Source organism: Acomys minous, assembly GCF_964271855.1.
Source record: "Acomys minous genome assembly, chromosome: 13".
NCBI lineage: Eukaryota > Metazoa > Chordata > Mammalia > Rodentia > Muridae > Acomys > Acomys minous.
Window position 1 is genome coordinate 93,816,162 of NC_140495.1, and position 27,578 is coordinate 93,843,739.

At 45.0% G+C, this 27,578-nt stretch overlaps 1 long non-coding RNA gene across 1 annotated transcript in view; it reads left to right on the forward strand.

Moving 5' to 3' along the window:
* Nucleotides 1–8,148: 8,148 nt before the first annotated feature.
* LOC311580419 overlaps nt 8,149–27,578 on the forward strand; it is a 148,189-nt gene continuing 128,759 nt past the window's right edge. The window contains exon 1 of the long non-coding RNA XR_014773461.1: nt 8,149–8,218. This is a non-coding gene — a long non-coding RNA (uncharacterized lncRNA). The remainder of the gene's footprint in view (nt 8,219–27,578) is intronic.

Sequence of the window (27,578 nt, forward strand, 5' to 3'; positions counted from 1 at the left end):
TGGCTCAACCCCCAAAGGGGTCATGACCCACACGTTGAGAACCACTGCTCTGGAAGCTCTGAGGGAGAACGCATTCAGTAGCCACACCTGCTTCTGCAGGCTGAGTGCGTTTGCTTGCTCCTGATACCTTCCTTCATCTTCACAGTTGGTGCTATAGCCCCCTGATCTCTGGCTACTCCCTCTGTCACATCTCCCCGACCCCTGGACTTTTTAATGATCCTCATGAAATTACAAGGTTACATAAATGGGTAGCACAGACAAAAAAAAAAACTTCATATATTCCTCATGTGAAGGAACATAGTCACCATTTATATATCCTAGGACGTGGACATTGTTGTGTGGAGTGATATCCTCCCTGTGAGAAATGACTGGGCGTTTGACAAAGCAAGTGTGATAACATGTTAATTACAGAATCTAAGTGGAGAGTGCATGGATGTTCAGTCTAAAATACCCATGACTTTTTGGATAGTTACATTTTTTCCATAGTAAAATATTGAAGAAGAAAAAATATCTGAAGCTTAAATTCTCACCATGTAAAGAAGCTGGGAATAACCCTGAGTCCCCAGCAAGGACCAAGACAATAGACGGAACCCAAGTATATTAGTTAGCAACTTGAAAGAGGAAGGGGTTTATTGTGGCTTCCAGTTGAAGGCAATAAGGTCCCGCACTATAGGGAAGGCACAACGGCAACAGTAGGACACAGCTGGTCACACTCCATCCACAGCCAAGAGAAAGTGAATAAGAACTGGGGCTGGGCTATAAAACCTCAAGGCCCTGCCCTGTTACCCACTTCCTTTAATGAGCCTTTCCGCTCTGAAGGTTCTACAGTGTTGTCAAATAGCTCCGCCTGCTGATATCAAGTGTGCAAACTCATGGAGGTCATTTCCCTCTCAAACCACAACACTGAAAGACCTGGTAACCCAGACGAGAATCAAACGGGCCCAGATATTGCCGTGGACTTAGAATCAGGGTATAAACTAGCATGATAAAGTCTAAAAGAGAACCAAAGTACATAGGCACCAGGAACAGACCAAATAGACTAAAGCCAAATTCCAGTAGCTGTGTTCTCCTGCCTCTAGAATGACCCAACATATTTAGGAACAAGAGAGACTTAGAGAACAAAGAGATTTTACAAACGACATACAACAGTAATTATTGCATTTAGTCTAGAGTTGTAAACACTCTCCTATGCAAATCAAGACACAACTTGGCATAGTTGGTGCTGTGGTCTGAAATTTATGTGTTGATACTCTGGTGCCTCACCTTTGACCATGTCCCCTGGAGGGGGAGACCTGGTGGCACTCAGAGGAAGGACAGCAGGTTACCAAGAAGAGACTTGTTACCCTATGAACATATACAGGGGGAGGTAATCCCCCTCAGGAACAGTCATAGGGGAGGGGAATAAGGGGAAAATGGAAGGGAGGGAAGAATGGGAGGATTAACTAGTCCATGTAACGATAACTAGTCCACCGACCAGTCCAGCTGGTCAGTTATTGGGGGGCCGAGGGGGGTCGCAACCTGTATTTAAAGAAATGGGCGAGAGAGACGTAGAGCTCAAGCGAACAGTTGCTTGTCAAGAGCCGTTTATTGAAGGTAATGGCAGGCTTTTTAAAACCTGCTTTAGTGAGGGCGGGGGTACGCAAGGAGAGTAGTGGAAAAGTACAAAATCTTCTGGGTTGAGCCCCGGGAACATTTGCAAGGGGAGGGGTCTTCCAGGTGAGACAAAGCAGGATATCTCTGTGGTTATCTTAGGATCAGATCGCTGTCTTCTCAGGACTAAGCTGGATGCCTTGCATACCTAATGAGTGGCCCAGCAGGATGTTTGCTGCAAATGCTGAATGGGTGGGGGTCGGCCTCAGGCCTTTTGGTCCCTGGCATCTTCACCCCTTTTGTTTATTTTGGCCTGAGGGAGACCTTACAGCCCAGCGAATGACTTTTAGGAGGTCACCAGTCATTGTTACAGGATGGCGGTATATTTGAGAATCACTATTGTCCAAGTGTTTCAGGACAACAGTTATTCTGGACCGGCCAAATTCCCAAGGAAAGGGGGCCTCGCGATGGCCTGAGCCTGCTAGAGGATCGATGCTCAATCTTACCACACCTATGGTCTGTCCTCCCACCAAGGACCGACCGACGTCTGATAACCGAGACTTATTCGATCGCTCCGTCTCTGACTTACCAGGCACTATCGCGGGTCAGGTCAAGGTGGGCTCAGGCCAAAAGATATAGGGGAGGGCTTGCACAGGTTTACCAAAGGCACCGAGGGCACAACCAGGCTCACCATCCAGCATTCTGCATCCTCGGGAACTGCAAAGGCCGCCCATAGGAACTGCAAAGGCCGCCCATAGTTAACCGACTGAGGCGTAGGTGAAATCTCCTGGATGGAAATAGAAGTCTCATTTGAGTCCTCAGTCTCCAGGCTGCGGTAGTGAACCTGGATATTCTTGGTGGCAGCTTCAACCTGACTTTTAACAAACCCTGTAAGACGGTTTAAAGTCCCTGGGCCAAAGGATAATAGAAGGAGAACACCAACGAGGGGCCCGAGCAGGGTGAGGAGAAGGGTAGTAAGCCAGGGGGAGGCAAGGTTAGGGTTGGGGAAATTCCCCCTTTCAGAAAATTTAAAAATGAGTCGGGTCATGAATAGTAAAACGGGGAAGAAGAATAACAAGGACACACCAGTCTTTGGAGGAAAGGAAGGTAGGGGCATAGACGATCGAGGTTAAACCAGAGGAACAAGCAAAATGGGTGTTATTTGGCGCGGGAATGTAGGGGAGGGAGAGGTCGGGAATGACAGTCTGGGCGCGAACGCCGCTGAGGGGAAGAGGAGGGGGGACCCAGGAGGCAAGTACCTATGTCGGAAACGGACTGGAGGGTAATGCGATTGTCGGGAGCTAAGCCGGTGAGGGTGGGGTAACATTAGTAAAGAGCAAGGTGGAAAGAAGAGCAATACCCTCGTAAAAGGGCGGGGAGGGGGAGAAACACATCCAACATTCAGGAAACGACAAGGAGGAGTCATTTTTCAAGGCCCATATGGAGGCATTTGCCAACTGGAGAATGACATCAGCCGAACTGGGGGGGGCCCACGGGGAGGGTAGGTCGGAAGGGAGGGGGTGAAATGGACCGAAGGAGGACGTCCGAGGGGGTGGGCGGGGAGGGAGGCATGGGGGTGGCAGGTTTAGGCGGGGGGCCAGGAGCAGGAACGGGAACAGGATGATGGAAAATATGATTAGGCCCAACCACTGCAGTGCCCTTATTGGGTACCTTTTTCAGGAGGTGTAACCTGAACGTAAGTCCAAAATCGTACTCTGATTTATAAACACGGAGGCCCCATTTAAATCCACGACCCGTCCAACTGGCACGTTTACCGGGCTCAGTGAAGCGAATGGTCAGGGGGTTGCACCAGCCATTGGTGACTGAACGAGCTGCATTGCAAAGGTCTTTAACGGCCTCACCATAGGGCTGAGGATGAACCCAGGAATCAACAGTGATGTGGTCCCAAGAAGAGGATGGCTTCTAGTACATGTCGCCAGTGGTCTCACACCCCCAAGAGGCACAGTAAAAATCTTGGGCCCCACCACAGCGGTGGTTATCAGGACGGGGCCGATGAGAGGGTCCCGGGCAAACATAGAGTCCTCCGGCCCAAGCAATCCCATCCTGGTGTAAGGTTTTGTGGAGCATGATGCGCTCCAGGTCATTACGGCAGCCGGGGCTGGGACCACCAACCGAGTGAGAGAAAGGGGGCGTCTCCTCGGGAGCCTTAGGCCAAAAAATGTCTTCCACGCCCCAAGAAGAGGGGCCTCCCAGGGCCAGGGCACAGAGGTCAACCTGTAAATCGGGCCACTGGGGGTTAATGCCCTGAGAGGAGGAGGAATTAACAATATCTCCCGCTTGGTTAATAATGACCCAGGTAAAATTATAGATTGTATAAGGCTGAGGTTGGCGCAGGAATGCGGCGAGAATCACTTCAGGAAGGCAGAGGCAAAGGAGCGACGCGGTGAGTAGCAACATGATGAATCGGCGGTATCTTTTTTATCCTAAAAAAGAGCACAATTATATCTTTTCCTCAGGGGAGTTCCCTGGGAGAGGGGGGTTAAAAGGTTTGATTAGGCGCTCAGGTAACCAGCGCGCATTTTGTTCTTTTTGATCATAAATGCAGGCATGACCTTTGCCCCAAATAAGGACTGGGTCGGGTCCATGCCATTGGTGGGTCAGTGGATCCTTCCACAGAGCCTTGGCATAGGTGGAGGAGGTGGAAGAGTGCCAAAGGCGATCGGCCGCCGAATGGCCAAGATCATCCTTTTGTAGAAAATTTAGGACGAACAATGCATGATTGAGAAGCAGGCGAGGCCCTGCTGTAGAGGGATATAGGATTCCTTTGGAAAACTGTAATTTATTAAGCATTGTTTTAAGTGTCTGGTGGGCCCTCTCGACAATTCCTTGTCCTTGGGGATTGTAAGGTATCCCCGTAACATGTTTAATCTGCAGTTGGGCACAAAAGGATTTGAAGGCAGAGCTTGTATACCCAGGGCCGTTATCAGTCTTTAATGTAAAGGGTTTGGGGGCAACAGTAAGGCAATACAAAACATGATCAATAACATCTCTAGTAGCCTCTCCAGCGTGCGGAGAGGCGCAAATAAATCCACTAAAAGTATCTATAGACACATGAATATACTTAAGTTTCTTAAAAGAGGAGAAATGAGTAACATCCATTTGCCAGACCTGTCCAGGCATGAGGCCACGAGGGTTGACTCCCGTATGTGGCTCGGGAAGAAAGGTGACACATGCCTGGCATTCTTTAACAATAGCCCGGGCTTGTTCCCGAGTGATGGAGAACATGTGGCGGAGGCTTTGGGAATTAAGGTGGTGGAGGGCGTGAGCCTCCCTGGCCATAGCAACGGAGTCGCTGGCGGATGGAACGGCCAGCCCTGAAAGCAGGGGGCGCGTGGCTGAGTCCACCTAGGCATTAAGTGTAGTCAGAGGCCCTGGCAGGGTAGAGTGAGCGCGAATATGACCAACGAAAAAAGGCTGAGAGCGCAAAAGAATAAGCTGTTGGATACGGGAGAAGAGAGGGGAGGCATTAGTAGCAGGCTTAATACGAGGAACCGTCTCGAGGAGTGGAACAGAGGACGCGACATAGGCACTATCAGTATATAGATTAAAGGGAGTATGGGGAAGCAATGTAAAGGCGTGTGCGACAGCTTCCAGCTCAACAAGTTGAGCAGAGGTATGGGGGGTTTGTTTTTGCAGGATAGCTCCGTCCACAGAGAGGGCAGCAACCCCGGTAGCGGAGCCATCAGTAAAAACCAGGGAAGCTTGGGGGAGGGGTCTGGAGCGGGTGACTCTCGGGAAGATGACAGGTTGTCGCTGCAGGAATTGAATTAGTTTATCTGGGGGATAATGATTATCTAATAGGCCGCAAAAAGAAATACAGGAGACCGCCCAATCATCTGAATTTTGAAAAAGCCACCTTATTTGTGTGGCCGAGTAAGGCGTGATAATAGAGTGAGGGTCCCTTCCGAAGAGCCTGGTGGCTGCTTCCCGCCCCTGCCGAATGAGAGACGCAACCAGAGTAGGATAAGTAGAAAGGACCTTGGTGGAGGAGGAGGGGAGATGAAGCCAAAAAAGAGGGGCCCGTTGCCAGAGCAGTCCTGTGGGGGCAAAGAGGGAAGGAAAAATTATGAGCGCGAAAGGCTGGGTAGGGTCAGGAGCCGTTCCACCACCTTTCTGTTCTCCCTCCGAACCTGAGGAATCATGCTCACTATCAGAAGCCGGATCTCCTGGCGTTGCCAGATCCAAATGGAGGTCTTGCCCCCAGGTCTGTAAGTTCGAAAGCGGCCAGGCTGGGGCGTGGGGTCTCTGGAAATGGAGCCCCCGTGGGGACCTGTATCGGCCACAACCTGCCCTGGGATGGTATTCGAAGAGCTGGTCTAGGCCCTTGGGGACTTGAGCCATTGGACCGGCCCACGCTGCATCCCACCTTCTTCCCCTTCCTATAGTAAGGAATCTCAGGATGCCCCAGGGACCGCTGCCTGGGACCCTCTACCTAGGGCCCCGTGTCTGGCCGGGACGCCAGACTCGGGCATTTTGTAAAAAGTGCTGGAGTTGAGGCCAGCAGAAAACTGAACGGCGGGAGCTAGCCAAAGCAAGGCCTTCAGTGCCAACCGTGAGACTACTGAGCTGATACTCGGTGAAAAATGAAGATTGTGAATGTTGGGCTTCAAAATCTGTAAATGATGAGAGGCATAGTGGTCCACACCTTTAATCCCAGCACTCGAGAGGCAGAGGCAGGTGGCTCTCCCAAAGCAGCGCCTGAATCAGTGGCCTCAGTTTTCGCCTCAGTTTTCGCCCCGCTCAGGGCGGGCTGGCTCTGGGAACGGGTGACAGGGAAAATAAACGGGGCTGTGGAGGAAAGGCGCGTTGTTAAAAGTGAAAGCCGTTGTTGAAGTTGAAGAATCTTCGTCGCATGGGAGATCTGGTGTTGGAGATGGGCCTCCATCTGGCAAAAGCAGTTTGGGAGGAAGAGTGTGAACGGCGCATTAGGTCCGTAACTACGGACAGCCGTGTTAAGTTTTTCTAGCTTTTTAAATTTTAGTTTATGATAAGCAGTGGGGGTAGGGAGGGAGTCGGGGCGGCGGGAGGAGAGACAACAGAGTCAGCCAGGGTTAACGGAAGGGCCCAGGCCAAAATCTGACCAGGAGAGATGGAGAGGGCCCTGGGTAGCGGCGGCAAGGAGGAGCGTAGGAGAAGGGAGCGGGTGTTTCAGAACGAGGGGATAGATGAGTAGCCTGATAAGGGCAGAAGAGGCGAGCAGCCTCCTCCTCAAGGGTGGCAGCAGCATCCGGATCCAAGGGCTCATCTGGGGCCTGAGAAAGGAAAATGGCGGAATGGCGGGAGGCGCGTGAAGGGGCGACCGACGGAGGGGGAACAGGAGAGGCTGGCGGACTGGACCGGACAGAGGGTGCCCTTTTTGGGGGAAAAACAGGGGCACAAAGTGGTGAACACCCGCGTTCCATAGCGGAAATGGGGTCCTCATAGGTGGGAGGAAGCGACGGATAAAGACGGCGGGGGGAAGGGGAAGGCTTGGACGCAGGTGCAGGGGAAAGATTTTTTAAGGGCTCCGAGGATGTAGGAGGAACAGAATCGGGGGGCATGTCAATGAACGTAAGAGAGGAACCCTGCAGAGAGGAACAGGAAGGAACACGAGAAGGAGGGAGAGATTCGCGCAGGCAGAGTTCAGCCACGGAGAGGAGCTGCCTCTGTCCGCTTTCGTTTTCGCCGGACTCAATTATGTACCGTATAAGGCCCCAATAAGAAAAAATACTGTTCGACACCGCTGTATTACCATCTTTTTAAATAAGTGCATTAAGCTCACGCCCCACCTTTTGCCACTTTTCAGAATGAATAGTAGGTCCATCAATCATGAACCAGGGACAGGTCTGGTCAATAAAAACAAAAAACTCAATCAAATGTTTCTTTTTTACCCTAATACCCCTCTCTCTGAGTACGTCCTTTAAGCCTCTTATGAACTTTGCTTCCTTGGACAGCGAATGGCCCATTCTTGAGATATGCGAACGGATGACTCACCTAATGACGAAGCCGGCCGGGCGAACTCGGCTGGTCATGAAAACTCCTGTGGACCGGTCCCTTAATCCGTTCGGGAAGAAACCCGCACCTCGAGTCCCACGTCGGGCGCCAGATTAACTAGTCCATGTAACGATAACTAGTCCACCGACCAGTCCAGCTGGTCAGTTATTGGGGGGCCGAGGGGGGTCGCAACCTGTATTTAAAGAAATGGGCGAGAGAGACGTAGAGCTCAAGCGAACAGTTGCTTGTCAAGAGCCGTTTATTGAAGGTAATGGCAGGCTTTTTAAAACCTGCTTTAGTGAGGGCGGGGGTACGCAAGGAGAGTAGTGGAAAAGTACAAAATCTTCTGGGTTGAGCCCCGGGAACATTTGCAAGGGGAGGGGTCTTCCAGGTGAGACAAAGCAGGATATCTCTGTGGTTATCTTAGGATCAGATCGCTGTCTTCTCAGGACTAAGCTGGATGCCTTGCATACCTAATGAGTGGCCCAGCAGGATGTTTGCTGCAAATGCTGAATGGGTGGGGGTCGGCCTCAGGCCTTTTGGTCCCTGGCAGGAGGATACGAGGGATGGGATAACCATTGAGATGTAACAAGAATAAATTAATAAAGGAGAAAAAAAAGAAAGAAATTTATGTGTTGAAACTTAATCCCCAGGTCAGCTCCTCAATGTAGTGGCTAGCACCTCAGATTCTTAAACGAAACTTCCACTGTGTGCACTGTAAAAGGTAGGACCTTTGGGGAAATGACTAGGCAGAGCTTTGTGAGTGGATTGGTGCCTTGTAAGTAACAGGCTGAAGGGGCCCATTGTATGAGTCTTTCTTCCTTTTTCTTCTTGCAGACTCTCTGTGTGTGTGTGTGTCTGTGTGTCAGTGTCTGTGTTTGTGTCTGTGTGTCTACACTAGTAGGCCAGAAGAGAGCATCGCTCCTGGTTTGGTATATGGGATCTGGGATCCAAACTCTAGTCCAGTGCTCACCATTGTATAAACAATGCCCTGAGCCTCTGAGCCATCTTTCCAGTGCCACCCCTCACTCTTCTGAGCCCCTGCGGTGTGGAGGCACAGTGTTTGTTTCCTTTGATCTCTGTCCTCTCTGCCACAAGACGATGCTTTGATACTACCATCAATAAACGCAGGTCTTCACCTAATGTGCTAATGTCCTGATATTGAACATCCCATGCTGAGTCATTGAGAGAAAATGCATTGCTGTTCTCCTTGAATTGCCTGGTCTCAGGTTTCTTTGTTCCAGCAACACAAGACAACGCTCCCTGGTTGGGAATGGACATTTAGAGCAAATCACATGTTTGTGTTTATTGCTCTTGTCTAAGGCTGCCCTGTGCTTAGAACAGGGTCAGTATATAATCTTATAGTGTTTAATAACTGCTGCTGAGAGAATTAAGAAAAGAATAAGCCAGCATGACAACTTTTTTATGTTCTCAAATGAATTCATCCAATTCACCTTGAGAAAAAACTTTTTATGCTCTAGCAAGGTTGTAAGCTTCCACACAGGTTCAAATATGAGGTAGATTGGAAACACAGATTTTCCTAGAATAGAACAAGTTTAAAATGTAAAAAAGATTAAGTTCGTTCATGTGGAGAAAGTTGATTAGCCTTCAGAGGCTGCTGGAAGTCTTACCAATGAAGAAAAGAACGGGGAAAAGTTACCGTATTGAAATGCTTTCTGAGAAGCAATGCTTAGAATATATTCAAAGGCTCACCGCTTAAAAAATAGAATAGCAACACCATTACTTATAAACCTAAGTTTTGGATACTTACATGTTTAATACTTAGTAATACATAGAGGCTACCAAACATGTCAATCTCATTCATTAGGCATTGAGCTAATGAAGTTATAAAACTGAAGAACCATCTTTTATCATTTTTGTCAGGGCACTGACGTCATAGCAGTGATAAATACCCAAGAGATGGCCGTGGTTTAAGTTAAATAAATAAGTAAGTGTCTAGCCACCTGATGTCATATCCCAAAAGGCTCTATTTATGTTTGAGGAAGTGGAGAAAATAATAAAACCTAAGATCATACTCCCCGGAAGCTCTACTATGAAGGTCCCACCACCTCCATCTCACATTGACTAGAATCAATGTCAGTGATAAACAGGGGAAAGTTCACTCATATTTTTCTCAAGCATGGAAAAGGATTCAGGATGGGACATAACTTGAGAACCACTGTGCACTGTGGTCACTTGAGAATTCACTAATATTCTGAATTCTTTAATTGGATAACTGGTATAAGATGAAAGGTTTGAGATTTCAAAAAAAAAAAAAAGACTTGCTTTTCTTTCACTTTATTTTCAAAATTCAGAGCTCAGTCAATTCCTTGACATTTGCTGCCTGCAGTTTCCTTTGGTTTCAATATGTCACGTTTTAACTCCACCTCAGCCTTTGGCTCTTTCTGGTAAACACTGTCTCCAGAGAACTTGACCAGCCCTCGAAAATCAAAATCTTTTCCAATGGTTGATGTTCCAGCATCACTAAAACATGTCCAGGAATCTCTGATAGTCAGAGAGTCAAAACGCAAATGCTCTATGTTAACTGAGAGAGAGAGAGAGAGAGAGAGAGAGAGAGAGAGAGAGAGAATCTCAGTGCATCTATTCCAGATATTCTTTTGAAATTATGTGGCTTTAAAACAGTTCTTCCCCAGGTGTTAGGAGTCCTTGAAATAGCCTCTTCAGAGAAGGCTGGATATATAGCTCGTTGCTATCATGCACAAAGCCCTGGGTTTGAGCCCAGACCCAGCACAAATGGGATGTGTTGCACACATCTGTAACCTCAACACTTGGGAGCTAGATCAGAAGTTCAAAGTCGCCCTCCCTTACACAGTGTATTCAAAGCCAGCCTGGGTACAAAGGACCCTGTCTCCAAAAATGTAACACAATAGTGAACTCCAGAATGAGAGACCGAAACAGTGTTGGAGCACTTCCCCCAGCACGCTCGAGACACTGCCGACCATCAGCGTCACAGTCACCAAATAAAACAAAGAGGAAACAGGGCATGTGCTCCACATCTACAGTGCCATCAGACGGGAGGTGGAGGCAGAAGGACAATAAATTCAAGGTCATCCTCACCTACATCATAATGCTGAGGCCAGCCAGGGGCATGTAAGACACTGTCTCAAAAATTAAAACATACGTTAAAAAATTGTTCAAAGCTCCTACAGGAAACAGGATCTAGGCAGGGTTGACAGATTGTCAGCTCCAATGCAGTGAGAGCACTGTTCACTAACTTAACCTCTGAGGCTCACTGAGGGTTTTGTGAGTGAAAGGGATGGGTAGGACAAAAGAGAAAGAAGTTCTATTTTTACAAAAATGGATTAGAGGGCCCGGAGTGACAGCTCCACACTGAAGAGCACTTGACGCTTCTGTGGAGGGCCTGGGTTCACTTCCCAGCATCCACATGATAGCTCACAACTGCCTGTAAGCCCAGCTTCAGAGCTACTGACATCCTTTTCTAGCTTCTGATGGCACTGCATGCATGTATGTGGTACACAGACATACATGCAGGCAAACACTCATTCACATGTAATAAAAAACAAAGCAATTATCATAAATGAAAACTTTAAAACCACAGTGTCCAATTTCAGACTTAGAAGAAGGAGTTTGCCAAAACATACAATCCTCTTTGGAATCAGAGCAAAGACTTTCTTAGGCAGTTAGTCCGATAAAGGAAGACCTCAGAATGTTCTCATATGGCGATGCAAATATTGATCAAATAGCTGAGGGAAAATTTGTCTCACTGCCTGAGGTCTCTTACAATTAGACAAAGTGATAAGTTGCTAAAGGCTTCTTGGTAAGTGTTTTCCAAGCAATTAGTTTATTCCGCAGTTGTAACATCTCTGCTCTGGCCCTTCTTCCTGAACAGACAGCCAGTTCTGTATACACCACAGTGCAACAGAAGACATGATCTTTTGAGGTGTCCTATTTGGGTTATTATGGCTTTGATGAAAAGCCATGACCAAAAGCAAGTTGAGGAGGGGAGGGCTTATTTGGCTTACACTTCCATGCCATTGTTCATCATCAAAGGCTGTCAGGACAGGAACTCAAATAGAGCAGAAACTTAAAGGCAGGAGCCAGTGCAGAGATCATAGAGGGATGCTGCTTACTAGCTTGCTCCCCATGTCTTACTCAACCTGCTTTCTTACAGAATCCAGGACTACCAGCCCAGAGATGGCACCATCCACAATGGAATGGCGCCTCAGCCATCAATCATTAATTAAGAAAATGCCCTACAGGCTCACCTGCAGCCTGATCTTACGAAACATGTTTCCCAGTTGAGGTTCCCTCCTCTCAGATGACTCTGGCTTATATCAAGTTGACATAAAACTAGCCAGCATATATGGGTACCACAGCCCTTTTCAAGCAAGGGCCACTACATGTCAATCAACCGGGCAAACTGATTAATGAACCATTCTGAGAAGACAGTGGTAAAAAATATCATTGACCATTTTCTTCTCTCCGTGAGGTGAAGCTGTGAGTCTGAAGAGGGGCTTATTAAGACTTGTCTCATCCACCACTTCACAGTTAGTGTTTTCAATTTACATTCTTTAGCTCATGCGGCAGGTGAGAATTGGAAGATTACTGCATGGAGCCTGACCAAAGGCATCTGAGTTCATATTTACTGGTGTAAATAGCAATTTAGCAGGGTGATGGTATTTGTCACATGCAAGTAATTTGAATTCAGTCAATTTTCTTTGGAAAAAAAAAACTCAGACTACAGCTGATATTAAATTCTCCACAAGAAGTCAAACAAACAGAAGCAAACGTGTGCTACAGAATGAAAGAAACCCAAACAAGCTCAGAGGCAGTCTGCCTCTGCTGGGTGATTTGATTGAATTTGCTATTGTGAGAAAAGGATTCAAAGAACACAGCCATGCAAAGCTATTGGATTTCAAGAGATAAATTTAGAAAAATTGAAGCTGGCCAAGAAACACAGGGAGAACCCATAACCATTTTTTTAAAAGCATATTTGCTTGTGGTTTGGTTTTGTTTTGTTTTAATGTATATGCTTCTGTGCGAGTTTCTGGGTGCTGCATGTATGCAGGTGCCCACAGAGGCCGGAGGGCATCTGACGTAATGGAACTGGAGTTACCCGTGATCATGAGCCCCTGATAAGGGTTCTAGGAACCAAATCTTGGTTCTCCAAAAGGACTGGAAATGTTCTTACCTACTGAACCATCTCTCCAGCCCTTCTCATGACCATATTTTTAATATTTTATTATTTAATTAATTTATTCAGATTAAATTTAAATTGTTTTCCCCTCACTTGTATCCACCTGTTCCTCCCTCCCTCCCACTTTCACCCTATTCCCCTCCCCTAGGTCTATGACCGAGGGGGACCTCCTCCCCGACTAAATGGCCATGACTACTCTTTAGCACAAATACTGAGTGTGCCATCATCCAGCAAGATCCTGGAGGCCCTCTCTGAAAGGCCCATGAACTTTTAGATGAAGTCACCAGAGGGAATGTCACTCAGCAACAGGGAAGAATACTATGCTGAAGAGAGACATAAGGAGAAGGATGGTTGGGTTTGTGAGTTCGCATCACTGTGAGCATAATACATGAGAGAACAATTTAAGGAGAGGGAAGATGTGTCTTTGCTCACAGTTTCAGAGCGTTCGGTCCATGGTTTACATGCCACCATGTACTTTGATAGAAGACATCAAGGTGGTAGGGACATGTGGCAGAAGAGAGCTGTTCACAGTTGAGAACCAAAGAGACAAGAAAATGCCACTCAGACAAAATACTCTCAGAAGCTCATCCTCAGTCCTCCAGCTAAGTTCTATCTCCTACGGTTTCTAGAAAGTACTAAAAGAATTGCATCATCTAGTGACTTCTTCTTTAACACTTGAGCTTGGGGGCAGGGCGCTGTCTTAGTTAGGGTTTCTATTGTTATGACGAGACATAATGACTATGGTAGCTCTCATAAAGGAGAGCGTTTAATTGGGGTTTGTTTGCTGGGAAAGCCTTTTTGAGCCCTTTACTCTGAGGTACTGTCTATCTTTGTCGCTGTTATGCTCACAGACAAGAGCATAGCATAACGGTCCTCTGAGTGGCTCCACCCAGCAGCAGATTGAAATGGGTGCTGAGACTCTCAGCCAAATGTTGAGCAAAGTGTAGGGAGGAAGTGGAAAAGTCAGGGGATGGATAGAAGAACCTGGAGGGGTCCGGAGCTCCACAAGAAGACCAACAGAGCCAACCAACCAGGGCCCAGAGGGGCTTGCAGAGACTGAAGCACCAACAAGGGCCATACATTGCCTGGATCTAGGTCCCCTACACTGATGTCGCAGATGGGTAGCTCAGGCCTCGTGTGAGTCCCCTAGTAAGGGGAGCTGGGCTGTCTCTGACATGGACTGTTTCCTGCTTTTTGATTACTCTCCCCTGGCTGGGCTGCCTCCCTAGGCCACAGAGGAGGGTGTGCTCAGTCAGTCCTGATGCGACTTGATGAACTGGGGTGGATGGGGGGTCCCCTTTTCTTAGGAATAATAGGAGGGGAAATGGGGAAAGAAGAAGGAAGAGTGGTTGAGAGGAGAGGAGGGAGGAAGAACAGGGAGGTAAAGTAAATGAATGAATAAACATACAAAAAAAACCTCTACTGCTTTGCACAGAAAAGGAAAGATTTATATAAATTCTCTTTGGAAGACACTAAAAATTGGCTCAATAAATTTCTATTTCCGTCCTCTTTACCTTTCCCTTATTCACACTGTGGACAAACTGAAGATACCTGACAATGGAAAGACCACCCATGCTTATGGATTAATATTGTGAAAATTGCCATCCTACCAATCTATGGATTCAACAGAAATTGTGTTGAAATCAAAATGCCAACACAACTCTTAAATTTTATATGGAAACACAAATGACTCAAGATGTCCAAAACTCAGCTTAAATTTTATATGGAAACACAAATGACTCAAGATGTCCAAAACTCAGCTTAAATTTTATATGGAAACAAAAACAACCCAGAATGTCCAGAACAATAAAAATAAATAAATAAAAATAACAAACCTGCTAGAAGTATCACTATCTTGGACTTCAAGTTATACTACAGAGCTGTAATAATAGGAACAGCATGGTACTGGCATAAACACCAACATGTTGATCAATAGAATATAACAAGGACCCACACAGTAGTTCACACTCCTCAGTCACTTGATATTTGACAAGAAGGTCAATATCACATATTGAGGTCAAAAGAACATGTTCAACAAAAGCAGACAGCTATATAAAGAAGAATAAAAATAGGTCCTCCTCTATCACCCTGTACAAAACCCAAGTCCAAATGGATCAAAGCCCTCAACGTAAGACCAGATACCCTAAATCTTATAGGGGAAAAAATACATGGTAAAGGACTTTCTGAATAGGAGGACCCTGGTATCACAGGCATTAAAACCAACAATTAATAAAGTTGACCTCCCCATGAAACAAATGAACAAAACATTTCTGTATATCAAAGGAGACAATGACAGTCTTCAGAATCAGGAAAAAAAACTTTACCAGTCATATAGCTGACAGAAGGTTAATATCTAGACTATACACTGAATTAAAAAAAATTAACAACTCCATGTAAAAATGCAGCATGGAACTAAACAGAAAGTTGAAACACAAATGGAAAAAAAAAAAGCAAAACAAAGCAAGAAAACATTTTTTTGGCTGTTCAACATCGTTGGCCTCCAAAGAAATTCAAAATAAAACTACTTTGAGATTTCACCTGATCAAGTCAGAAAGGCTAAGCTCAATAAAACAGATGCTCATGTATATGTGAAAGGACAACCTGTACTCACTGCTTCTGGGGGTGCAAATTGGAGCAGCCACTGAGAAAGTCAAATGTAGACATCCCTCAAAAAGCTGTGGCTGAATCTACTACGCGACCTAGCTATTCTACTCAGGGTGGTCATGTACCATAATGCCTCTATATCCTGCTCCAGAGATACAGCCAGGACAGGGAAACAACTTTAATGTTCACCAACTGATAGGTAGATAATGACAGTGTGGTACACTTACAGATGTTAACGCTTAAATTTACAGGTGAATGGATGGAGCTGGAAACAATCATCTTGACATAACTCAGACCCAGTCAGGCAAACATCACATTTTCTCTCATTTGTGGATGTTAGCTTTGAATCTTCATATACGTACATCTCATTTGCAGACCTATAGAGATGAGAAAATTAGCAAGGGTCCATGGTGGAGATGACGGAAGGTTCTCAAGAGAGGGGATATAGAGCGCGGAAGTATAAATTATTGAAGAGCAACCACGGAACACAAAGAGTTAAAGTGGAGAATGGGAAAGGAGGATAGAGAAAGAAAGGCAGAGAGTCTAATACTAAATACCTCTCAAAAAAGTCATACCTGTTTGGAAACCTACTGTAGAAATTTCCTAAAGTATACACATAAACACATATAAAAAGAATTTAAGTGGAATTATCCTCCAGAGGAGGGACAAAGTCCTTACTAGACACAACAGGTTAACAAAGAAAAGGCTGAGTGCCTGGAATGGGTTACTTCTTTGGGGGTTGATGGCAAGTGACATCTCATGCACCCCTAACTATTGAAGACTACTGTCAATGCTGTGGTTTGTCCCCCGGAACTTGATGGTAAGCCTCTATTGCTAAAGATACTACGTGCTTGAGTCATAGGACATGGAAGAACCATGTTGGTGTTCTAGAAGCTTCACGCCTACTAGCTAGATTTCATAATGCTGGAAGGTATTGAGTATGCTACAAGACGGGGGAAAAGCAATTATCAGTCTTACCGAGCTGTGAGCCCTATGAGGGCAAGATATGCCCACTGGTGCAATAGGGGCAGTACTGTCATAAAAGCAACCAAGCACTCTCTAACTGGCTTTCCACATGATGGCTACCTATGGCTGGTATAGGTACTGGGGCTGAGAACCCATGGCTTGCTTGACAGGTCCCAAGCCCTGGGGAAGAACCTATGACTAGGATGCTAAATACACATAGTATAAAGTGACTCCTAATGACTATCACTGTACCCATAGATGAACATCCCTCTCAACCCTCTTTGGAGAAGTTTCTTTATACAGTAGATGGCAATTGGCACAGCATAGCATGTTGATCACAAACACTCGACACGCAGAGATTAAGAGACTGTGGGAATGCTTGTCTCTACATGGGACATCTAAATCCCACCCTCCCAACAAGGCTAAGAGAGCAATGTGGAAGAGTAGGTGGAAAGCTCGTAAGAGCCAGTGGTGGTAGATGACTTTAAAAAAGAAAGTTTTCTGGACACAGCAAGGCACTTGTATGTATGAACTCCTAGCAGATATGACAGCATACATGCCTCCTTTATTAACTCAACACAGACAAAATCCCACCATGGAGAAAGGGAACAGGTACCAACCCTGTCTGTAGTTGAGGAGCTATTGGCGAAAAGAGGGAGAATCAATTTTCTTTGTTTTTTTAAATTTTTTATTAATTTATTCATATTACATCTCAATTGTTATCCTATCCCTTCTATCCTCCCATTCCTCCCACTGTCCCGCTTTCACCCTATTTCCCTCCCCTATGTCTGTGACTGAGGGCGATTTCCTCCCCCTTTATATGATCATAGGGTATCAAGTCTCTTCTTGGTATCCTGCTATCCTTCCTCTGAGTGACACCAGGCCTCCCCATACAGGGGACATGGTCAAATATGGGGCACCAGAGTTCGTGTGAAAGTCAGTCCCCACTCTCCACTCAACTGTGGAGAATGGCCTGTCCCTTGGCTAGATCTGGGTAGGGGTTCGATGTTTACTGCACGTGTTGTCCTTGGTTGGTGCCATAGTTTAAGCAGAACCCCTGGGCCCAGATCTGCTCATCATAATGTTCTACTTGTAGGTTTCTAGGACCCTCTGGATCCTTCTATTTCCCCATTCTCCCATGCTTCTCTCACCTAGAGTCCCCTGGTAGGTCAATCAAGCTCCAGTGGAAAGCCGTATAGCCAAGAGTATATGGGCAACACAAATTAGACTTGATATTGTTGTTATCGAAGCTGTGATGATGATGGTGATGATGTTGTTTTACAGAGAGGACATCAAGTCAGGTGGGTAGGAAAGAAAAGGGAGGGTGAATCGAGGAAGAACGGAAAAAGTGAATATGATCAAAATATATCTGTATGAAATTCACCAGGTGCTAATAAAAAGGAAACAAAACAATAACAAAATCAGCTTGAATCCACTGTAATACCACTGTACCTTCAGGCAACAGAAAAACTACTATTGGCGTAAGCAAAATTAAAAGTGATGCATAGAAATCCATCTCCTGGAACTCTAGAAGTCCCCCGCCAACTCTAGCAGCTTCTTACCCCTCTGCAGCTCTTGTCCTGTGAAGCAAATCCGCTTCTACATTCCTTTAAGCCCATCCTTCTTTGGGGAAGTTGAGAACAGAGCAGTCTAGGATTTACTACTCCCATGACATTCTCATTGAGATAACTAGCCTGAAAAGAAGAGTCAATCCCAGAGGGAGAAAAAACAAAGTGAGAGAGAGGAAAACAAAGACCTGAGGGCACTTGGCTTCCAGGCTCAAGTTCCCAGGCAATGCTGTACAGCAAGTCATGCCTACGCATCACTCCCCAGCCACTGTCAACTCTCAAACAATAACTCCAGCAACAGGCAGTCAAGTGTCACTAGAGGAGCAAAAAGAAGCCTGGAAACAGGAGGTCTGCTGCCAGACATATCACAGCCGTACACTTAGGCCTGTCTGAAGAGCAAGAGCAAAATTAAGGGGTTTGACTCAGTCTGTCAAGTCAAATGTGAACTCATCCATTTGGTCACAAGACATGCAGTATTCAAACCAAATGTGGTAGCTCACAACAGCAAGCCTAGCACATGGGAAACTGAGGCAGGGAGCTAACAAGAGTAGGAGGTCAGCTTGGGCTAGATTGCAAGTTCCAGGTCAGACTGAGCTACGGAGTGAAGGGGTGTGTGTGTGTGTGTGTGTGTGTGTGTGTGTGTGCATGCGTGCGCGCTCGTGTGTATGCGTGGGTGTGCATTTATATATGTGTGTTTGTCTCTGTGCCTGTGTGTCTGTGTCTGTGATATTATATTTATGATACATAAGAAGTAATATTTAAGCTCTTAACCATCATTTAATTAGCTGTATAACTTCTGGTAAATTCAATTAACCTGCCTGAGTCTCTACTCGCTCATCTGAAAATTGTTGTGACAATTAAATAATTAAAGGGGAAAAAAATGGGCGGGTAAGATGGTTTAATGCAGTAACTCTCAACCAACCTCCCTAATGCTGTGACCCTTTAATGCAGTTCCTCAGGTTGTGGTGACCCCCAGCCATAAAATTATTTTAATTGCTATTTCACAACTATAATTTTGCCAGTGTTGTTATGAATTGGAATGTAAATATCTGAAATGCGGGGATGTCTGATACGGGACACATATGGAAGGGCCATTCACCCCTGGAAGGGCTGCGCCCCACAGGTTTAGAACTGCTGGCATAATGGGTAAGGGTACTCGCCGCCAGGCCAGCCAACCTGGGATTGCTCCTAAGGTGCCATGTGGTGGAAAATAAGAATGAAAAGAATTGACCCCCAGCAAGCTGTGTTCTGCTCTCTACAAGCATAACTAGCCACACTAAATAAACAAATGTAATTTTAAAATTAAAAAAAAAAGAAAAGAAAAGAACCTAGCATAGTTCACAGCTCATAATAGATAACCTCATGAAAGACATCTTCAATAACCCTTATTTCTCTGGCACACCATCTTTTGTCACACCCCTCCCCCTGGGTTCTCTTTACCATAGGTCATCAATGTATTGACAACTTGCTTAGTCAGTGTAGCCAGCCTCAATGTGAAATGGGGTGTGGCTCACCAGAAACTCTGCTGCTGTTTCTGTGAGGCCAAAATTCCCACACTGCCTTCCTTCCGTTCATCTGGCATTTAGCAAGCAGAACACCCACCAAGTCTCGGGATACAATGCTCCCCGTTACTGCTTCCCTGCAGACCCAGGATGTTTATAGCATCATAGAAGTCAAGAAATGAGAGAGCTTAACGGCCATTAGCCTCCTGTTCACTGGAACGCTCTTGCGGCATTCCCATTTGTGGCATCTAGCCTCTGTTGGCTTGTTCCACTCCAGGTGCTGTGGGTCATGAAAATGCTACAGCTCCAAGGAATGATCCTCATTGCCTGTTACTGTCAAGAGCTTCACCCAGACTACCCCTGCTAAAAAAGCAGCTATCTGTTTATTAACTGATTTCTGAGTTTAGACCAACCTGCTCACATTTCCCTGTCAAGCAGTTTGATTGTTGCCAGCAAGCTCTGCTCTCACTCTTTCTGTTTCTTAGCCCCATCCGGCCCCCCAAAATCTGGGTTATAATATTCTACTTTGCAATTCTGTGCCAGGACGAGTCAGCACCAGCAAACCCTGTGGACTGAGGATAGATCAAGGGTAGAGCATGTGAGAATCAGGGGGCTGTTGTTACCAAGATGACAGAGAAATGAAAACTGAGCCAGTAAAAAAAGAGTATCCTTTTGCTAGATCACTGGTTCACAACCTTCCTAGTGCTGCGACCCTTTATTAATACAGTTCTTCATGCTACGGTGACCCCCAACCATAAAATAATTTTCATTGCTACTTTAGAACTGTAATTTTGATACTGTTATGAATGTAATGTAAATATCTTTGGAGATAGAGGTTTGCCGTTAGAGTTGTGACCCACAGATTGAGAATCACTGTGCTATCAGAAGACCCAAGTTTAGTTCCCAGCCCCCACAATGATCTATAGCTCCAGCTCCCAGGACTCAATGACCTCTTCTAGTATCTACAAGCACACACACACACACACACACACACAAATAAATCTTTTTTAAACATATATTTCACCATAATGCCATCTTGTTTTGTTTTATGAGCCATTAATAAAGTGTTGTAAACTTTTTTATCTCAAACATTTATTTTAAAATAAAACTAGCTGTAGAAGCATGCATGGAATATATATGTGTGTGTGTGTGTGTGCGTGTGTGTGTGTGTGTGTGTGTGTGTGTGTGTGTGTATGTACACACATATATATGTTATGAATTCCTTTGACTGAAGGAAGCATACCTAACAAATACTGTCTTGAACAGATTCATTGTTTTATTACAGAGAAAGTATGCAATTTTGGGTCCAATGGCCACACTCACTAACCCAGTGGTCCACAAAATTTTCATAAAAAAGGCTTTGTTGGCTCCACCACAGAGGAAGTGTCCCCGCCTCACTGATTCACTATTACTGATCCCAGTGGCCCTAAGTCAGGCCTTAACAAACTGACTTTTAGAACTCCATCCAATTTTCTTAAAGCTTGAATTTACTAATCAGACTAACAGTTCAGCTCATTATCAGATCAGTTATCTCAAACAGAATGAAACGATCCAATTTTTCCAGCATTAGGAAACCTGAACCTAGAACCCCACACGTGCTAGGTAAGTGCTGTACTGCACATCTATGTGCCAAGACTCCTGCTTTACTTGACTGGGTTTTGTTTATTTTGGTTTGTTTGACAACTGATGCTTCTCTGCCACCATCCCTGACTGTTACTGTGCCTTAACCTCTAGAAAGGTAAGCCACAGTAAACCCTTTCTTCCCTCACTTGTTAGGGGCAGCATATTTTATCACAGCAATAGAAGATGAAACCTAATACAGCATCCTACACTGTGATTCCACAGAAGTGCCACACGATGATCCTCAGGTGAGATTCTATCAGCAGGACTTTTCCCTAAACATGCCTTCCATTGGTTGAATGGCAGGGTCTTAAGTTGGGGAGGTACAAATGAGCTTAACTCCGTGCTCCAGAACAAAAGCAAAGGTCCTCCAAGAGAAGCAATTGCATGTATTCCCACGATGAGACAAGTCAGAACCTTTGGAGGAAACTCCAGCTCTCATTTCTGTAGAAAACTTAGAAACATATCAAGGCTTCCTACAAGACTGTATAAAAGCAGGTTATAATTCAAATGTTTTCCAATAACGAGCAGAACAAATACCAATTTCAGAATTCTTCTGAGGGGCATAATTAAATTGATTTTATATCATCTAAGCAAGATAAGTAAGCCTGTACCGTATAGATACTAAAGCCATTACCATTCTTGTCCGCTGAATCAAAAGCAACCCTTGTGGAAACTCACATTGTCAACAAAACAAGAAGCCAGTGATCTCGTTTGTATGAACTGGTCATTTGGAGCTCTGAATTATTCATTTTATTGTAGCTGTTGATGTAAGGCTTTCTTGTAAAAATCAAAGGAAATGGCTGAGGTGCTTTTGAAAATTGAAATGGCCAGCCTGCTAATCATAACCATCGATAGTTATTACCAGGGTCCCAAAATAATCCATCTTTGTCAAAATTAAACTGTCATTCAGAACGAGTTGTGTAGAATTGCAGAGAAAACACCCAGCTCGTTAAAACACAATATATCTACCACATAACAAGTAGGCACCCCGTGGTGAGAAATAAAATATTGGCGCCTGGGAAGCCATTCAAGGATGACTTGAAGACCCGTTATTCAGAAACTGTGGGAAACAACACATCTTTCCCACATCACTTCAGATTTACTTTGCCATATCAGAGATCACCCCTGATAAAACTTGTTTACATAGACAAATTGAAATGCAAAGTAAAAAAGCTGTACACATGCCTGTTTTCTGATAGCAATAACTACTGTCCATCTTTGGTTTACCACATTAGACGATTATCCATCTATCTTATCTATCAATCTGTAGATATGTGTATTTTTATACAATACTAATGTTAATTATGCATGGCTTATAAGCTAAGCTGTTTTCAAATAAAGGTATTTTTGTCTCCCATGCTCATCTACAGCATAATATCCAGGACAGATCCGACATTACTGTGTGGTTTAGCAGGTCCACCAGATGCTGTAAATAATCTGATATGGTTTTTTTAAAAACAGATAATTGCTTGCTTCTGACCATTTCCTTTATGTTCAATTTTTGCCAAAAGAAAAAAAAAAGAAAAAAGAAAGAAAGTACAGCTTTACAGATTTGGGAACAGACTGTCCTGGAGAGACTATGCCTATTTAGGTTTTCACAAGCTTTTCGAGAGACGAGCGATGTTCCTACTACTCAACAGCTTTCAGGTCTCAGCTTTCCAGACAGTTATCATTCAGTGTCTGAGCAAGTCTCCATCACTTAAAGGGGAAAGGGGTCTATGGAGCTGTATGTCTCCAGGAGCTCTCCCTGATGTAGAGACACGCCGCATAAGTGGAATCCTGCCAGGTTTTCAAGGCTGTAGCACACAGAAGCAATCCTACCCCTTCACCACAAACTTATTAACCTGAGTTACTTTGACATTGCCTGAGCTTTGTCTGCAGTGTCTCACCACAAAGCCCATAGTCTGACTGACTGGACTACCAGTCAGACTGAGGCTCCTCCAAAGCCCCACAGTCAGTTGCCCCTTGCTGAACCACATAACATGCAGGTATCTGCAATTTACCAAGTGGCGTCTTGGCGCCAGATTGCTGAAGCCCTCTCCAGAATAAAGTGATGTAAAGAAGGAAGTGTACTTGCTCCTGAGACTTTGAAGAGAACTTAACCTTTTGCCTGGGGATTTCTAGTGTATAAATTAAAGAAAACTGGTCGCAATTATAAATGAGCATTGTGAAGCATAAATTGTGAATGTCAAGGCCAAATACCACTGAAACCAGCCATAAGTATCTCTATATCTCCAAAGGGTCTATATTAACTAAAATCCTTCTTTGCACAGTAGCTGAGGTCAACAGGGAAAGGTATTTACCTTGGTTCTGTAATTCTACAACAAAAAGCCCTCAGGGTTTTGAGATAAGGAAAATGGGAATTGGGAAACATGCCCTTTAAATACCAACTCCTAATTGCGAAAATGTGAATATGCAAATCCAATTACATACATTCAGGGATTAGATATTAATTGGATCTTCCTTGATATAAATGGCACATCAATTCTTTTATTGGAAGTGATTATCATTTTCCATTTTGGTATTTGGTAATAATTGACCAAATAGCACAAGTTTCCCCCTTGCTAGGCGATTTGCCAAGATGACACTGCAGGTCACGCAGATTAAATAGCTTTGTCCTGCGCTCTGGAGTCAAGCTGTACATTGAAACTTTACTTGAAAGGGATAATAAAAAATTAAGTAATATTAATACGACCTCTAAGCCCAGGATCTGGAGATAGATATAAGGACATACATCCTGGTGAGTGACAGCGAGCATCAGCCAGAAGCAACTGGCAGTGAACACTCCTATATAATTTACAGACTGTGACGTGGGGATTAGCATGTCCTCTTGCCTCGCTGATATTCGTGTGGGCTCTCTGAGAACAGAAGAGCCTTTCTCTGCTCTTGGTGAGCCTAACTCAGGGAGCTAGGATGCAGGAGAATCAACAGTCACACAGTCACCCCACGCCAGTGGCTTTCTAGCTTGCTGTCTCAGGTCAGAGGAGAACACGAGTGAGCTGAGTGTGGGTGATTTACTAAAGAAAGGTGAGAAAGAACTCCTGGGAGTGAGAGGGGCTCCAAGAGAGGAATGTGATGCTCTGCCCTGCCCTGCCCTGCCCTGCCCACAGGCCTTCTAGGAATCTTAGAGCTAGAACTACACGAAGAGTGAGATAGCCTCATCGTGTTGGTAAATTGAGCCTATCTTTTGTAACTCTGTTTCCAAACTGACTTGCTTCTAATGAATAAGAAAGTAACACAAATCTAGCTCTTTCAAACCATGTGACTGAGTCACTAACACTGCCGAGGATGATTTCCTGCAAGCTGGCCAGAGAGGCAACAAACCTCTTAATCTAACAGCCTTTGATTATACCGAGCTCAGCCAGCAGGTGCGGGGGAGCAAGCTTGGAAGGAGCTCCTTCCCGGATCAAGCTTCCACATGTGACTTCAAACTCTGTATCAACCTCCTTGAACACACACCCTTGGAACTGGGAAACAGCAGCGTGTTTCTGAGCTGTGCTCAGATCCCTGACCTGCATAAACTGTGAGAGAAGCAATATTCTACAGAACTGAATTTGAGGTCATTTGTTACCCAAAATCAGATTGTGCATGCGTTAAGGAAGCCGGAGCTCAGAAACGCCAACAGTCCAGAGCAGTGTGTACCAGGCCTAGCATCTCACTTCTGGTTCACACCTCTGATGCACTAGAAGAACAGTCATAATTATCTTGGTATGAATTATCACTGAGGAAACTTTTCTCTGATATAAATGTATTGAGGGGAGGGGTTTTATCTTAGACTGGGGGATAAAAACATTGACTAAGTCAGAAAAGATTATTTTTAATAAAAAAGAAAGAACCTTTCCTGGAACATCTGGATTAACACTGCAGAATTCCAGCAAAGTCTTTGGTCCCAGTTTAAATGCTTTAAATCTTCTCATTTGTCTTGAAACTCCTTCCTTCTCCCCTGCTGACTTTTAGCTAGCCCGTCCCTGCCTTGGTGACATAGCTCTAATTTAAGCTTCTATCAAAACCCATTATGATTTCCACTCCACTGCCCTTGAATGGTGCTGAATTAAGACACCAGCATAATTAATGGGCCGCCTCGCTAACACTCTTGCTTCTTCACATCCCAGAGAAAATGTCAAGTCACATTTTTCCTGTGGAAATCCATCCGGATGACGAGCAGGTTTCACTGTCACTTATAAATTAGTTAAGAAGCATCAAAAAGCAAAGACATTGAGAGACAGTGAGGATCTGTTCGCACACAATGACCATATGTCCCAAAACAGAATCTTAAAAAAAAAAGACAAAAACAAAAACAAAAACAAAAACTAAGCGTGTGTGCATGAACAAAACTGTCAAAGAATAACAAATGAAATAGAAAAAAGTATTTGGAGGGACTTCATCAAAAAATGAAAACAAGATGATTTAGTGCACGTCTGTTATATTCGTCTCCGGGCACCCTCAGGGGATTGATGCCAGCACGTGTGCCCATACCAGGATCTGCAGGTGTTGGTTATTCATAAAAATTGTTGTATTTGTGTATAACTTGTGAGCATGCTCCTGAATACTATAAAGAGCCCCTAGCCAAATGCAGGTGTTGGCACAGTTCAAATAATAATGTGGAAACAGTCGGTGTATCTTCAGTACAGGCGTGATTGGGTCACAGACCGGTTGAATCTGCAGTTGTAGAATCTACAGGGATAGAAGGGCCCAGTGCACTCCCTAAAACTGATCATAGAAACTCGGGATGAAATATAATAAAACTCAGGCTGTGCAAATGGCTCAGTGGCTAAAGGGCTTTCTGTGCAGTCAGCCGGGGACCTCAAATCCCATGTAAATGATGGGCACGCAGGACAGCCCACAGAAAGGAAGACAGGGGATCCACAAGAGCAAAGTCTAGCCAAAGCTGCAAGCTCTAGGACTGACGAAGAGCCCCTCCCCCAGTGAGCAAGTGGGGAAAGCAATGGAGGGTGATTCACACCATCATCTCTGGGCCTCCACATTCACACAAGCACTACCCACCCACACATACACGTGTATGCGCACCTGCTTGCACACGCAAAAAATGTATACACTCACATTGAATGAAGACAATAACAGAGATTTAACAAAACTTTATCTAAAGCAGGTAATTAAACACAAAATGAACCAACCTGACCTTTTTTTTTTTTTTTTTTTTTTTGGCTAACAGAGGAAACACACATTCAGAGAGGAAGGGCTGCAGGTTGTTCAACTGCAGTGACATTTACACTAAGCAAATGGCACCCATGGAATGAAACTGAGAGGTGAGAAAGAAACTGAGCTGAGGCCCTGTAGGCTAAAGCTGACATTTTAAAACTCTGGAGGAGGCAAAGACCCACTGTGCCAATGTGGTCCTACACAGCTGTGACAAATGACCACAAACTTCTTGCCTTAAAACAACACAGGTCCATCCTGCAAGCCCAACATCAGCAATAAACAGGACTAGGCTCACTCTGGAGACTTCAGCGGGGAATCCATTATCAGGACTTCACTGGGTTTTAATATGAAAGTTTCATTAGTTCTTTGAGAATTTCCATCATGCATCTAATGAATGAAGAAATTCTTTGTGCAGTGGCGAGTGATTAGCACAGAAATTGGTAACCAGTCCTAGTATAGAGACTAGGTGTCCAAGGAGTGCTCAGCCACAAAGGGGACATGCGCATCACACCCTTTCCCGAGGCTCAGAGACCAGTCCCGAAGAGAGGTGATTGGTAAGACTCAGTCTGGGATAAACAGTGAAACTGCATCTTCTAACAGTGATGATACTGTTGTACTCGTGGACTCACAGCACCTGTGGTTGCCTGCATAAGACCTGCACAAGAGCAAGCCGGTCAACATTCCAACATCAAAGGGGTGAGGGGCTACCAAGTCCTGATCTTTACTAAGGAGCTATTGACAATTGACAGTTTCTGGGGGAGAGTCAGTTTGACTTAAGGGTATGGCCCCTACCTAGTAGGTCCACTATTCTCCAATGGATGGCGCCCCATACCCCTGAGTAATAGACAACACAAATTGGACTCTGTGGGTTACTTTTTTTTTAAAGGAAGAACATGAAGTTGGGAGTCCATCTTGGAGGAGTTAGGAACAGGAATGTGGCATGAATAGGCCTCCGTGTACAGATAGTAGCTGCTGGTGTTATGTGGCCTGCAGAGTCATCACACTGGTCTTTGTCCTCATCTTCACATGGTCTTCTCCGTGAGTATCTGAGTCTTCCACTGACATCCCCCTCTGCCTCCATCCTGTGAGGATACTTGTATACTGACTGAAAGGCCCAGCCAACGATCTAAGATGAACCCCTCATTTTGAGACCAATGACCTAAGCATATCTGTAACGCTTTCCTCAAATAAGATAACATTTTTAAGCTCCAAGGGTTAGGGTATAGATATATCTTTGGAGCTGACACTGAGATCACATTGCCATGGTATTTTTTCCCATGTGTATGTGTGTGTGTGTGTGTGTGTGTGTGTGTGTGTGTGTGTGTGTTTGTGTGTGTGCACGCACGCACTCAGGAACATGCTCATGAATGCTCACACGTTTGTGTGTGTGTG